The 12,110-nt window shown below is 49.6% G+C and overlaps 1 non-coding gene across 1 annotated transcript; it reads left to right on the top strand.

Moving 5' to 3' along the window:
* The first annotated feature begins 11,293 nt into the window (after window positions 1-11,293).
* On the top strand, window positions 11,294-11,400 carry LOC116858625. Its single transcript, XR_004380968.1, has one exon. It is a non-coding gene; the product is annotated as a U6 spliceosomal RNA (small nuclear RNA).
* Window positions 11,401-12,110: the final 710 nt, after the last annotated feature.

Genomic DNA, 12,110 nt, shown 5'->3' with positions numbered 1-12,110 from the left:
CTGCTCTAGAAGAGAGTGTAGAAACAGCTTGGAGACACAGCAGGCTGTCCCTCCCATTAGCCTGTCCACCTCCATGGCTGGGGACCCTGTGTGACTGCAGTGTGGTGCTGTCCCTGGCTCCCGGAGCAGCTGGGGGAAGGTTTCTGGAATGAGCCGACATAGGGAGGAAGAGCTCTGGGATGTGTCGGGGAGTGACTTGAATTTTTATCCCCGTTTGTTCCAGCCTGCCAAGGACACAGCTTAAGTCACCCTCCTTGTAATGAGAGGAGAGGAAGAAGAGCAGTGATTAAATGTGCTTGATAAAACTTCTCTATTTCGTGTTTGGAATAAAAAGGGGAAGGTGGAGATAAAACAGTGCTTGTTTGGTGTTGTGGGTGACACGGCGGGGCTGGCTCTGCCAGCAGGGCCTGTGTCTTTAATCCTCCCTGGGTGCGGGCGGTGCAGGGGATGCTGGCACCACGTGGGGTGCCCTGGTGAGGGCAGTGCCTGGGGTGGCAGTGGGACAGAGGTAGGAGGTGCCGTTGTCACGGGGGTGGGGGGCCAGGGGCAGTGTCACAGAGGAGAGGCCAGAGCCAAGACGTGAGGGAAGAGTGGAAGGTTTGCCAGGTGATGAGGCTGTTCCAGGCAAGGAACAGCATGTGCGGCCTGTAGGACCCTGTGCACAGCCGGTCAGCCAGCCGGTCAGCCAGCCAGAGGTCAGTGCTGAGCGGGGGAACGTCATTCCTTCTCTGCCTGGCACCCGCCTCCGGGAAGCTGAGTCCCCGCTGTGCTCAGTGCAGTGTGGCCACTGTGGGGAACACGGTGGGCTGTTCCGTGGCCTGCTGATGTTTCTTTCGCTGGGAACCTGTTGGCTTCCTGTGTGTGTCTGTCTGGGTGACACATGGCGTCTTTTGGAGGTGAGGGGGCTCTGACCCCATGTCATTCTCACACTCAGCTTCTCCGATGAACTGGAAGGGCAGGGAGGCAGGGCAAGCTCTCCCAAAGCCACCGTCCTAGCCCGTCACCTGTTCCATCGAGAGCAGGGCAGCGGGCTCAGAGGAGTGTAGCCAGGGAGGCCTGGGGGCCCCGGGGAGCTGAGTAGAGAGAAGGAGCTTGAGCACCACGCGTGTCCCTGGGATCCTTCCTTCATCTGCCCCATCTGGCTGAGCGGACGGGGGCCTCCCACCTTGTCCGGCCACAGGGGCCCGTTGTGGATTTCACTTGCCTCATTGCCATCATCTTCCAGCGCTGACCCTGCCCGAGGCCACACTAGGCACCTGAACTAGGCACCTGACGCCATGCTCTGGCATCTCCCCCAAGGCCCTGCCCTCCGGGTGCTCGGTGCTCAGGACAGAGAAGGGACCAACAGTGGCAGTCAACTGAGGCACAGTTTGGATACGTCCTGAAGCCGGCTGGGAGACAGATATGCCCTCAGAAAGTTATGTGAAACGAGTGTCATTCATAAATAATGTTTGGCCTGACTCCATGTTTGCCATGCCCGGTTCCCCCCGCTTAGGTCCCGAAGCAGCGCTGCTGCAAAGAAATATAGCGGGAGCCGTACATGTAATTGGAAAATTTCTAGTGATCACATCAAAAACATGAAAAAAAATGAAATTAATTTTAATACGTTTAACCCAACATATCCCAATACTATCATTTCAAAGTATAAACAATATAAAAATTGTTAATGAGGGGACACCTGGGTGCCTCAGTTGGTTAAGCCTCTGCCTTCGGCTCAGGTCATGATCCCAGGGTCCTGGGATCGAGTCCCACATCAGGCTCCTTGCTCCACTGGGGACCTGCTTCTCCCTCTGCCTGCTGCTCTCCCTGCTTGTGCTCTCTCTCTCTCCTCTCAACAAATATATATATATAAAAATTGTTAATGAGGTATTTTACCTTGTTTTCCTGGTACGTTAAACCACAGTGCATTTTGTGCCTACAGCGCATCCCAGGAGCGGTGAGGGTGTTGGAGGGCTGAGTCTAAAAGGCTTCAGCAAGTGATGCGGGGCAGACACCTTCTCTGTGTCTCAGTTTCATCCTCTGTGCAGTGGGGATAGTAGGAGTACCTGGAGGTTGTACACACAAAGGGTCGGAAAGCTTTCGGTACATGTGCCTTCCTGGAATCAGTATCAGTTGCTTGAGGTTCTGGGTCTGAAAGCGACCCTGACCCTGGCCTGGAACGAAGAGGGTGACATGAGAGAAGCCGGCCATGGGATCCACTCCAGGGCACCCAGACTCCCCACGGACCCCATACTCTGAGCACCTCACATGAGGTTCCTTCTCTTCCACATGCCTGTGTGGACCGTTGTCTGAAGCCCTCAAGAAAGCAACTTTCCTTGAACTTGGCTCTTCTGTCCACCTTGGTGGTGGTTCCTGCTAAGCCTTTGTCTCCTGGTCCCTGCCCTCCGGCTGTCTAGGACTTTTAATGCCTCCATGGCCAAGAATCCACCTGGGAGAAAATGGTAGAGGTGTGGGAAGACTTACTAAAAGCAAGACCCCCCGACTTCCCACTTCCCACTTCCCAGGTACTGCCTTGCTCACTGGTTTGAGTCACGGGATCCGGCTTATTTGCTCCAAATGACGTCTGTTGGTCTACAAGTTGTACCACAGCAAGCCCAGGTCATAAGTATGACTCCCCATTGGGCCGTGAGGAGAGGGAGGCCCAGAGGGTCTGGGGGACCTGTCCAGTGGCACCGTGCCAGGCTGAGTCCGGAAGTTGGTTCTGATTCCTTTGTGCCAGTCCGAGGAGAAAGGCCGAGAGTATGAGGCTGGACCTCCTGCAGGGCATTTCTCCGTGTGATGGCTTCCTCTCCGGTGCACATATGGGACTCATTAGGGGCTCTGGAAGTCCTGGTGTCCAGAGCAGAGTGAGCTAACCTCCCGGCACACGGTGTGTGAGCTGAGATGGGTATCGCAGGGAGGTCTGGCCTGACTAGTCTGGCGGTGGGTTGAGGCCCTGGGCTTATTTTTAAAGCCCCCAGGTGAGTGGAAGTTGCAACCAGACCTCAGTGTGGAGGGCAGAGCCTGGGGTGGAGGAGGGCTTCGGGTTCTGAACTTGGGTGCTCTCTGCAGCCTTCTACCTGTGTGACCGGATGTGGGACATGTTGATAGTCTCATCAAAATGCAAAACCACTGTTTTAATTTCCAAGTAACACACCCAGCAATTATTTCTGACCCTCAATTTTTTCACTTAAATGGTCCCTGAGCCTCATTCGAGGAAGTAGGGGAGCATGTCTCTTTTCACATAGCACTTGGTAAATTATGAAAAAAGCTGAAAATGTAACATTAAAATTTCTAAAAATATTGATTTTTGAAATAGGGCATATACTCGCATGGTTCAAGGAAAGGTTGAGGGTGAAAATTCTCCCTCCCGCCTCAGCCCTCCTCTGTGTGCAGTTCCTCCCCTCAACCTTTAATGCAGGATCATTCTTGTTTCTTTTGTAAATTTTAGTTTATTTTGAAAATATAAGTGAATTTAAGAAAAATACACCAAAAGTAGCATACTACAAACATTGTTCTGCACTTTCCTCTAGTCACTACATATCCTGGAGTTCCTTTTGTATCAGGACATAAAGAGCTTCCTCATTCTTATTTTTTTCCAAACAGCAGCACAACACATCATTGGGTGGACATACCGTAATGTCATGATTTCCTTGGTCAGTCCCTACTGACGAACATTTGGCTGTTTTCCATCTTTTTCTACTATAACAAATTATGTTTCAGTGAATAACTTTGTAAGTACATTAGTTCACGTTTGCGAGTCTGTGTATAGGATAAATTCCCAGAAGTGAGATTATTGGTGAAGGGGTCCATGCATTCATAATTTTGGCAGATGTTGCCAAATTGCCCTCCAAGAGGGTTCTCCTGTAAGCAATGTGTGAGGGAGCTTATCTCTCCATGGGCTCTCCAACAGAGCAGAGAGTTAAATGTTTGGGTTTTGGCCAACTTGCTAGATAAACAGTATTATCTCAAAGAAGTTTTCTTTCACATTTTTCTTATTATGAAGAAGGTGGGGCATCTTTTCATATATATACATACATATATATGTATATATGTATATAATATGTATATAATATGTATATATGTAAGATTCTGTTTATTTGAGAAAGAGAACACGAGTGTGAGGAGGGAGAGGCAGAGGGAGAAGCAGACTCCCTGCTGAGCAGAAAGTCCAACAAGGACTCCATCCCAGGACCCTGAGATCATGACCTGAGCCAAAGGCAGACACTTAAGCAACTGAGCCACCCAGGCGCCCCACCTTTTCCTATATTTAAGGGCCATTTTTGTTTCCTTTTCTATGAACGGTCTACACATATCCATTTGTGTTGTCTTTCCTTAGCAACTTGTAAGAGTTTACACATTTTAGAGAGAACTGCCCTCTATCTGTGATATGGGTTATAGATATTTCTTCCCAGAGTTTTATTGCTTATCATTTTTTCCATGCAGAAGTTTTAATTTGTATTAGTCAAATTGGTCTTTCTTTTCTCTTATGATTTCTGAAATTTGAGTCTTGGTTAGAGGGTTTTACACCGGGCTGTATAGAAATTCTTTTTTCTTCCAGTCAGTTTGTGATTTCATGTTTTCTTGATTTAAGTCTTTTTTTTTTTAAGGTTTATTTATTCATTTGGGAGAGAGCAAACAAGAAGGGAGGGGCAGAGGGAAAAAGAACACCTCAAGCAAACTCCCCGCTGAGCACAGTGCCTGATGTGGGGCTCTATCTTATGATCCCAAGTTCATGACCTGAGCCAAAACCAGGAGTCAGACGCTTAGCTCACTGAGCCATGCAGGTGCCCCTCGATCTAAATCTTTGATCACTTTGAACCTTGTCTTTGTATACGGTGTGGAGCATGGAGCTGACTTTATTTTTCTGCAGATGGTCACCCAGTTGGCCCCATATCACTTATCGAATCATCCCTATTTCCCTCCCTGATCTGAGACATCACATTGATCACATACTCAATTCCATACATAGTGGGGTCTGCTTCTTGCATTTTCTTCTGTTTGATTGGGATATTTGGCTGCGCATATGCTGTGACACACTGATTTAATTTTTGGGAATATATAGCATATTCTTCATAGATCTTCTTTTTCGGAGCTTCCATGGTTGTTTTAGTTTGTTTATGGCTCTTTCTGAACTTTAGGATGTGATTTTCTACTTCTGTACCTTCTGCCCCCAATCCTGTGTGTATTCTGTAAACCAGTGGTTAGGGATACAGGTTCCAGAATGAGACCACTTGAGTTAAAATCCCAATTACCCTTTACTCCAGGAGTTTGGGCACCTTTGTTAATTTTTTAAAGTTTCACTTTCCCCGTTGTAGACTTCATAAGGTATTGTGTTATGAGAACATTCACATGAAGAACTCAGCTAGCGCTATTTCTCTTACTATGTGCTAGGTACAATACGACAGTTATTTCTGATGTTATTATGATAATCATCAAAATATCTCCATGACAAAATGTGCCCACATCAAGATAGCCGTGTCTTGTGTCACTGGCAGATGTGGGAGTGTCGCGGGCTCCAGCAGCTCACAAGAGACCACGAGATTAGAGTGATGCTAATTCATGACGTTGGTTGTGGAGGACCCTGCGTGGGCTCTTGTCACCAATGAGAGAGCCTCTTTGAGCCCCATGTGCCCTGAGATTGCATGCAGTGTGACCTCTGGGGACATGTTGGTGGGACATGCTCTGTGGTCTTCTACATCTCAGCAGTCTTCCCTCCTCCCTCTTCTTCTCAGCCCCTCTCCCCAGGACAGAGAGAGATTCTTTGATTAAAGAAGGAGGCTGGAATAAGACAAAGAATGATGAATATATCAATTTTGTATTTCATGTGTTTCACATTCTTACCAGGAATCCTCCCAACGAGCCAAAAGGAGAAGCGGGGAGGAAGTCTAAATCAACTGGGCCATTTAGCAACTCTCAGGGTTTTGTTTTGTTTTATTAGCACACAGCTTCCAGGGATCACCCCTGGGCTGGAATTCTGCATCTTCTTGCTGCTTGGATATGCATGGCAGTGAGTGTGAGTCTCAGATTCTGCTATGTGAAGAGCTGCAGGTAAGTGACGGCTAACTCGGCACACCTGTTCCTACAAGCGCAGCATGCTCCCAGCTTTGACCTTGGCACTTGGACAAGCTCTGTGCATAAAAACCGCTCCAGGGGGAGGAAATGGTATTTTGATGGCAGCACTTGCCACCTTTCGAGCCAGATCAGATGACAGACCCCTCCATGAAGTCAGATGTGGGGCACACAGGACCAAAGGAACTTGAGTGCCAGCACTGGGCTATGCAGCTGGGGTTTGGATTCTTGAACCCTATTCTTGAGAAGGTTAGAAGGCTGCACAGTCTTTCCACCCACCCCGTTTCCTCTGTCATTTCACCCGTGACCAGTATGTCTGACTTTCAGGAGGTTAGGCTACTGATATTGGGGTACAAACTTAGAGAAGGATATTTGAAGCCCTTAGTAGTACCTACTAGATTGTGGACCCCTGATAGGGAAATGCAGTTATTAATAATTGCCTTAGGGTGAAGTTGAAAATAAATTAATATGCACATATGCATTTACTTCGCATTTATACTTAAGTATTTTAAAGTAAATAATATATCTTATAATAGGGACATATTTCAATCTGAAGGGATTGCAGGAAGGGAAAGCAACTTGCCCAGGGTCACATGGCCACTAAGTGGGGTGTCAGGATTGGAAGCAAGGTCTCTGCCAGCGCAAAGCTTAGACCTCTGCCTGAGTCTCCATTGTTCCTGGTCATAGGGTTACTTGGGGGATGGCCCCAACCCTACCCATAGTAGGATTGGGAGAGTCCCAGGCTGCCTGGGACTGGGCAGGTGTTCTGTCTCGTTCTGGGATTCAGTATTAGGAGCCCAGTTGCTTGCAGCTCTTGGCCAGATTCCCCCACAACAGCTTTCTCAGTCATGAAGGCGATATTTTGGTCCCCCTCCTTCTCATTCCTCTGTCACCATTTGTTAGGACCTGGCAGGGAAGAGGACCAGGCAAGGATGCAGGGTGGTGTGTGAGACTCTGTGAGGGGGTGTACTGCTGCTGTCCCAGAAGCCCCTCAGGGTGGGGAAGCCATTTTGGAGGATAGTTTACTACTGAGTGAGAGAAAACGGGGGATTTGGCGTAGAGTTTGTCAGATAAAATATAGGATGACCAGTTAAATTTAGGTTTCACATAAGCAATGGATATTTATGTATATATTTTAGTGTGAGTCCCAAATACAGCATACAACACTTATACTGGAAAAATTACTTCTAATTTACCTGAAGTTTCAGTTAACTGGTGCCTTGTATTTTTATTTGTTAACCTTAGTTTCCTTCGGCAATCCTAAGCTCTGGATAGTTCTCAAGCAGCATGTGGGGAGAAGAGAGAAAATGGGGTCTCTAAATCTCTTAGAAGGCCCGCAGCTAACAAAACCCCGAGTGGATAGATGGGCTTGGGCAGTAAGGGGGTTTACTATTGGTCATGAGTCCAGATGCAGGGAGTCCCATGAGCTCCAGCTCTGCCTGCTCTGAGGTTCTCTCAGCTTGGCCTTCAGGTTGGCGCTCCTCATGGTCACAAGATGGATGCACTATCTCCAGGTGTCACATCCATATAGTTGCATCTGGCGGCCATTGCTTCCCTGTGAGGAACCTTTGACCAGCGCCCCTCCAGCAGGCTTGCATCTCATTGGCCAGAATCACACATCCGTGACCAAGGGACCACCATGATTGGCTGAAGCAATCAGACCCGCCTCTTGGGGCTTGGCCTCTTCAGAAGCCTTGTTACAGAGAGGGGAGTGGGTACCCGAGCTACTTGGGGTTCTCCGTGGTCGGAGAGCTCCCCCTGCTCTATGGATAGGGGACAACGTGGCCTGAGAGCAGCTTCCAGGGCCTTCTCCTTGGGCCCCTGACCACTGACCTCTGCAGGCGTGTTTCTTCCCAGTCAGTGTTTCTCCCAGTGCCCCTGGGAGTGCTAATTTCAGATCCCAGGTGCGAGGCCTTCTCTTGTCCCTCTGCTTCAGGTGTTCCTCCCTGCTTTTCTGTGACCCCACCTCACTGGAAATGACCCACGTTCTCTTGTGGTCTTTGTTCTCGGCCCCTGGGCACTTCCTTACTGGTCTGTAAGCCCCTCTCTGAAGGACAAGCTGCTGGTCCTGCATCCCCACGGAAGCCCCGATGAGAGGTAGCTAGATCCCTGTGGCCCTTTGCCGCAGCCTTAGACAATGGGCATTGGGGCAGCCATCACCCTCCCCGCTCCCTCCGCAGACGGAATGCCTCATTTTCCCCTCTAAGAGGCACAGAGGCTGGCACCCAGCAGATGCCCCACTGTTCACTGAGTTGTCAGGATGGGCTCACCTCCAGGAACCTGAGCTGCCTGGGGGTGAGCGTCCAAGGCCACAGCCCCCTGTCGGCCTGTCTCTGGTTGTCCCACACTCAGTGGAGGCTGCTGGGGCCAGATGTGGGTCCACCTCCCTTCTAGATTTAGAGTAAGAAGCCCCTGTGGAGGAGGGGCGGGGAGGATGTTGGGCAGAGAGAAGCTAGACTGTTCCGACTAAAGCTGCTTGGGCCTGGTAGAGATGGGAGCAAGGCCTCCTGGGTGGGTGTGGGGGGGGTCCTACCACTCCCTTCTCATTCCTGCCCACCCCTGCCTCTCTGCTGAAGGAACTATGACTTTGAAGCACCTTCACAGCATGAGCCTTGGGCTCTTCGAACTCTGCAGAGCTCTTGTCTCCCCTGGTAGACCTTAGGCAGGGAGACTCTCATCTCCTTGACCTTGGCTCCTACTGACAGGTGAGGTGAGGGGGTGCTGGGAGACAGCTGCGTCCACCCCAGAGCCCACATGCAGATGGACCTGGGAGCTGGCGAGTGTTCCTGATAGACCCCAACTCTACTCAGTTTGATGAGTGTTGTCAGACTTGGGGCCAGACTTGGGGGCAGGGGTGTCTCTAATGAGATCTAACTCCCACATTTATTCAGTACTGAAAGCCAAGAGCGGACTAAATGTTTTATGGGCTTTAATCTCTTTTAACCTCATGATAGCCCTGTGAGGCAGGCAGGCACTGTTTTTATTCTCATTTCCCTTTTACAGATAGAGAAATGGAGAGTCTAAGAGAGGCAGTTACCCCACAATACGCAGGTAGTGAGCGACAGGCCTAGGATTTGAGGTCAGTTCTGTCTGCTTGACTGTCACATCTGTCCTTGTTCTTGATGACCTCACTGTTCCTGCTTGAAGAACAAATATACTCCCCATTCTCAGGGGCTAGGAGGACAAAGCAGGCTGGTTCTTCCCATGTAGAGGCAAAGAGTAACCCCCCTCCACCCCGCTGATGGTCCAACCACCCAACCTGACGGCTGGGCCCAGGTACTCTCACCCCAGCCTTATTCTTCCCTCTTTATTCTGTTTCTCTTCTAGTCTCTCTTCTCTTGCAAGGGGAAGGTGATGGGGGGTAGGAGATGGGGATATAAGACCGCACAAAGCTAGGTGTGTTTGGGGAAGCAGTGGTTTCCCCTGTCCTTCTAGCTCCTGGGGAGCCTCTGCTCAGGTTGGAAGGAACTCTCCGACACAGGCAAGAAGCAAGGAACACCTGACTGCTGGGTCCTGGGGGCATGGCTAGAATGTATGGGGTGATGTCAACATATTGCATAGCTAGTGACTGGATGTTGGGAAGACCCAGGCCCCTGTTGAGCTAGGTTTTAAGTTTGGGTCCCTAGACTGTGGAGCAATCCAGTGGGTCACGGGGTAGGGGCTGGGGCAGAGGGTACGGGGAGAACTGTCTCCATGGGTGTGCCAAGTGTTTGACATATGACCCCGCAGGGTGGTTGTCCGAATGTTTTTGCACCATGGCAGCTCCGGTCTGGGAGGCTGCAGGACAGGCTAGTGTTTTCATGGGGGCAAGGCTGTTTGGACACAGCTGCTTCTCTGGCCCTCACATGAGCTGATTGTTTTTCCCATCTGGCTCCCAAAGGGCCGGGTAATGGAATTGGAGAAATCTGAATGAATTGTTTGATGCATCATGACTAAGCTTGCAGGTTGCCAAGTGTCCCCCAGGAGAGGTCCTTGGACAATAGGTCTAGAGCGCCAGGACTGCGTGGTGGAGACCATTGCCAGGGAGAGCCAGCGATGTAAGCTGCTCTGAGTTCTAGAAGGGCTTGGAGGGTTGGGGGAATTGTCATGTGGCAACAAAATCTTATCTCTGACAGTCTTGCTGGTTGGGCTGTCTTCCAGGTAGGGGACAGATGACTCGGTCCTCATAGCGTGCTTCACTTTTGGATAACTTCTATGGCTCCCAGGTCCTGTTACTGATCGCATTTTGACTTCCTCAGAAGATTCATGTCGTGGGTCTTTGTTTAACCTAGTAGAGCCTTGTAGGGTCATTCTCATTTCATTTTCATGGATACTCTAGTTCAAGGATGTTCGGTGCCTCCACTCTCCTTCTGCCTCCTCCCGACATCCATTCTTCTCTAGGGAGAATGTTCTCAATTTTATTAACTGTTCTTCCTGTGGTTTTTATGTCTAGGTCCTTTTACCAAGCAAATCAATGGATATAAGATTTATTTATCTTACCCGACATGGATTCTTTTAAAAATCTTCTGCGCATATTAATGTAGTAGCCAAGAGCATTTATTGAGATTGAACTGTTTGCCCCAATACATCCTGTTTATTTTCTCTTTAATTTCACAAAGACTTTCTGAAGTTCATACTGTTGGTTTCCCTGCCCCTGACCCACCTTTATAGATGAGATTCAAGCAGGGTAAGTACTTCCCTTGTTCAAATTTAACACAGCATGTGAGGGGGTGGATCCGGGACTGGACCTGGAAATCTAGCTCTGGGCCTGTGCTCCTGACGCCAGGTGTGGCCCATAGACCCACAGGCAGTCACTCAGCCCTCAAGGGAAATGCTGAATGTCAAGATCCTGGGATCCCCGAGTGACTGACTTGCACATTCAAATTGGAGACGCTCTGGTCTAGCCTCCCTGAAAGGAAAAGGGCCTGCGGCTTCTACAGCTGCTGTCTAGAACAGTCACATCTGGTAGTCGCAATCCCCCGTCGGCCCTGGTTGACCTTGTCCTCAGGCTCATCTGCGTCCTGCACAGGTCCTTCCTGGAGCAGGTGCCCCTTAATGGTGTGATGGTTAATTTTGTGTCCACTTGGCTAGGCTGTAGGACCCAAGTGTTTGGTGAAACGTGATTCTGAACGTTGCTGTGAAGGTTTTTGATGAGATAAGCGCTTGAATCAATAGATACTGAGTAAAGCCGATTAACTCCTCCCTCCAATGTGATTGGGCTGCATCCTGTCCGCTGAAGGCCTTAATAAAAACGACTGGCCTTGTGCTTGCTTCGGCAGCACATGTACTAAAATTGGAACGATACAGAGAAGATGAGCACGGCCCTTGTGCAAGGATGACACGCAAATTTGCGAAGGGTTCCATAAAAAAAAACCAAACAAACACAAAACAACAACAAACAAACAGAAAGCAAAAAAAAAAACAAAACAAAAAACAAAAAACAAAAACAAAAACGACTGGCTTCCTCCCGAGTACAAAAAGACCAAAGAAGAGGAATTTCTGCAGAAGTCGGCTTTCTGACTCAGACCACGGGCTCAGCTCTTCCCTGGGCCTCCTTCGTTGCAGAGCTGAGTCTCGCTGCGCCCACCAGAGGCATAAAATCAATCTCTCTGTCTGTCTGTCTCCACACACAGCGTGTTTTCTTGGTTCTGTGTCTTCGGAGAACCTGACGGACACAGAGAGCCAAGCACCCAGTCAGGTCATCTGATTATGTCGCGCTCTCATCCCCAAGCTGAACCCATAACCAGGGCCTGCTTTGACAGTGGGTACAAGAGGCAGTGTGAGTTGAAGAGTGAAAGAATGTTCCCTGTCCTCCCACAGACTGTCTTACTGATGCCTGCAACACCACTGTGAGCAGCTGGTTTTGGGGGGTCTGTCTATTCTCTTACACTGTCTGGGGAAAGCCCCCTTTACTTTCCCCCTTTCAGCCTCAGTCTCTGGATTCAGTGCCAAGTGGGCAAGCGGCATTAGGTGGCCCTTGGAGATTAGTCCCATCAACCTCCCCATCTTTGATGCGCAGTGACATGTTCCCAGGGGCGGGTTCCATGTGACTGCTGCTCCTGAGTGCTTCCTACTCAGAA

This window comes from Lontra canadensis, unplaced genomic scaffold (genome assembly GCF_010015895.1).
Source record: "Lontra canadensis isolate GAN:19392208 unplaced genomic scaffold, GSC_riverotter_1.0 scaffold3, whole genome shotgun sequence".
NCBI lineage: Eukaryota > Metazoa > Chordata > Mammalia > Carnivora > Mustelidae > Lontra > Lontra canadensis.
This window is presented reverse-complemented; position numbering and strand designations above follow the sequence as displayed.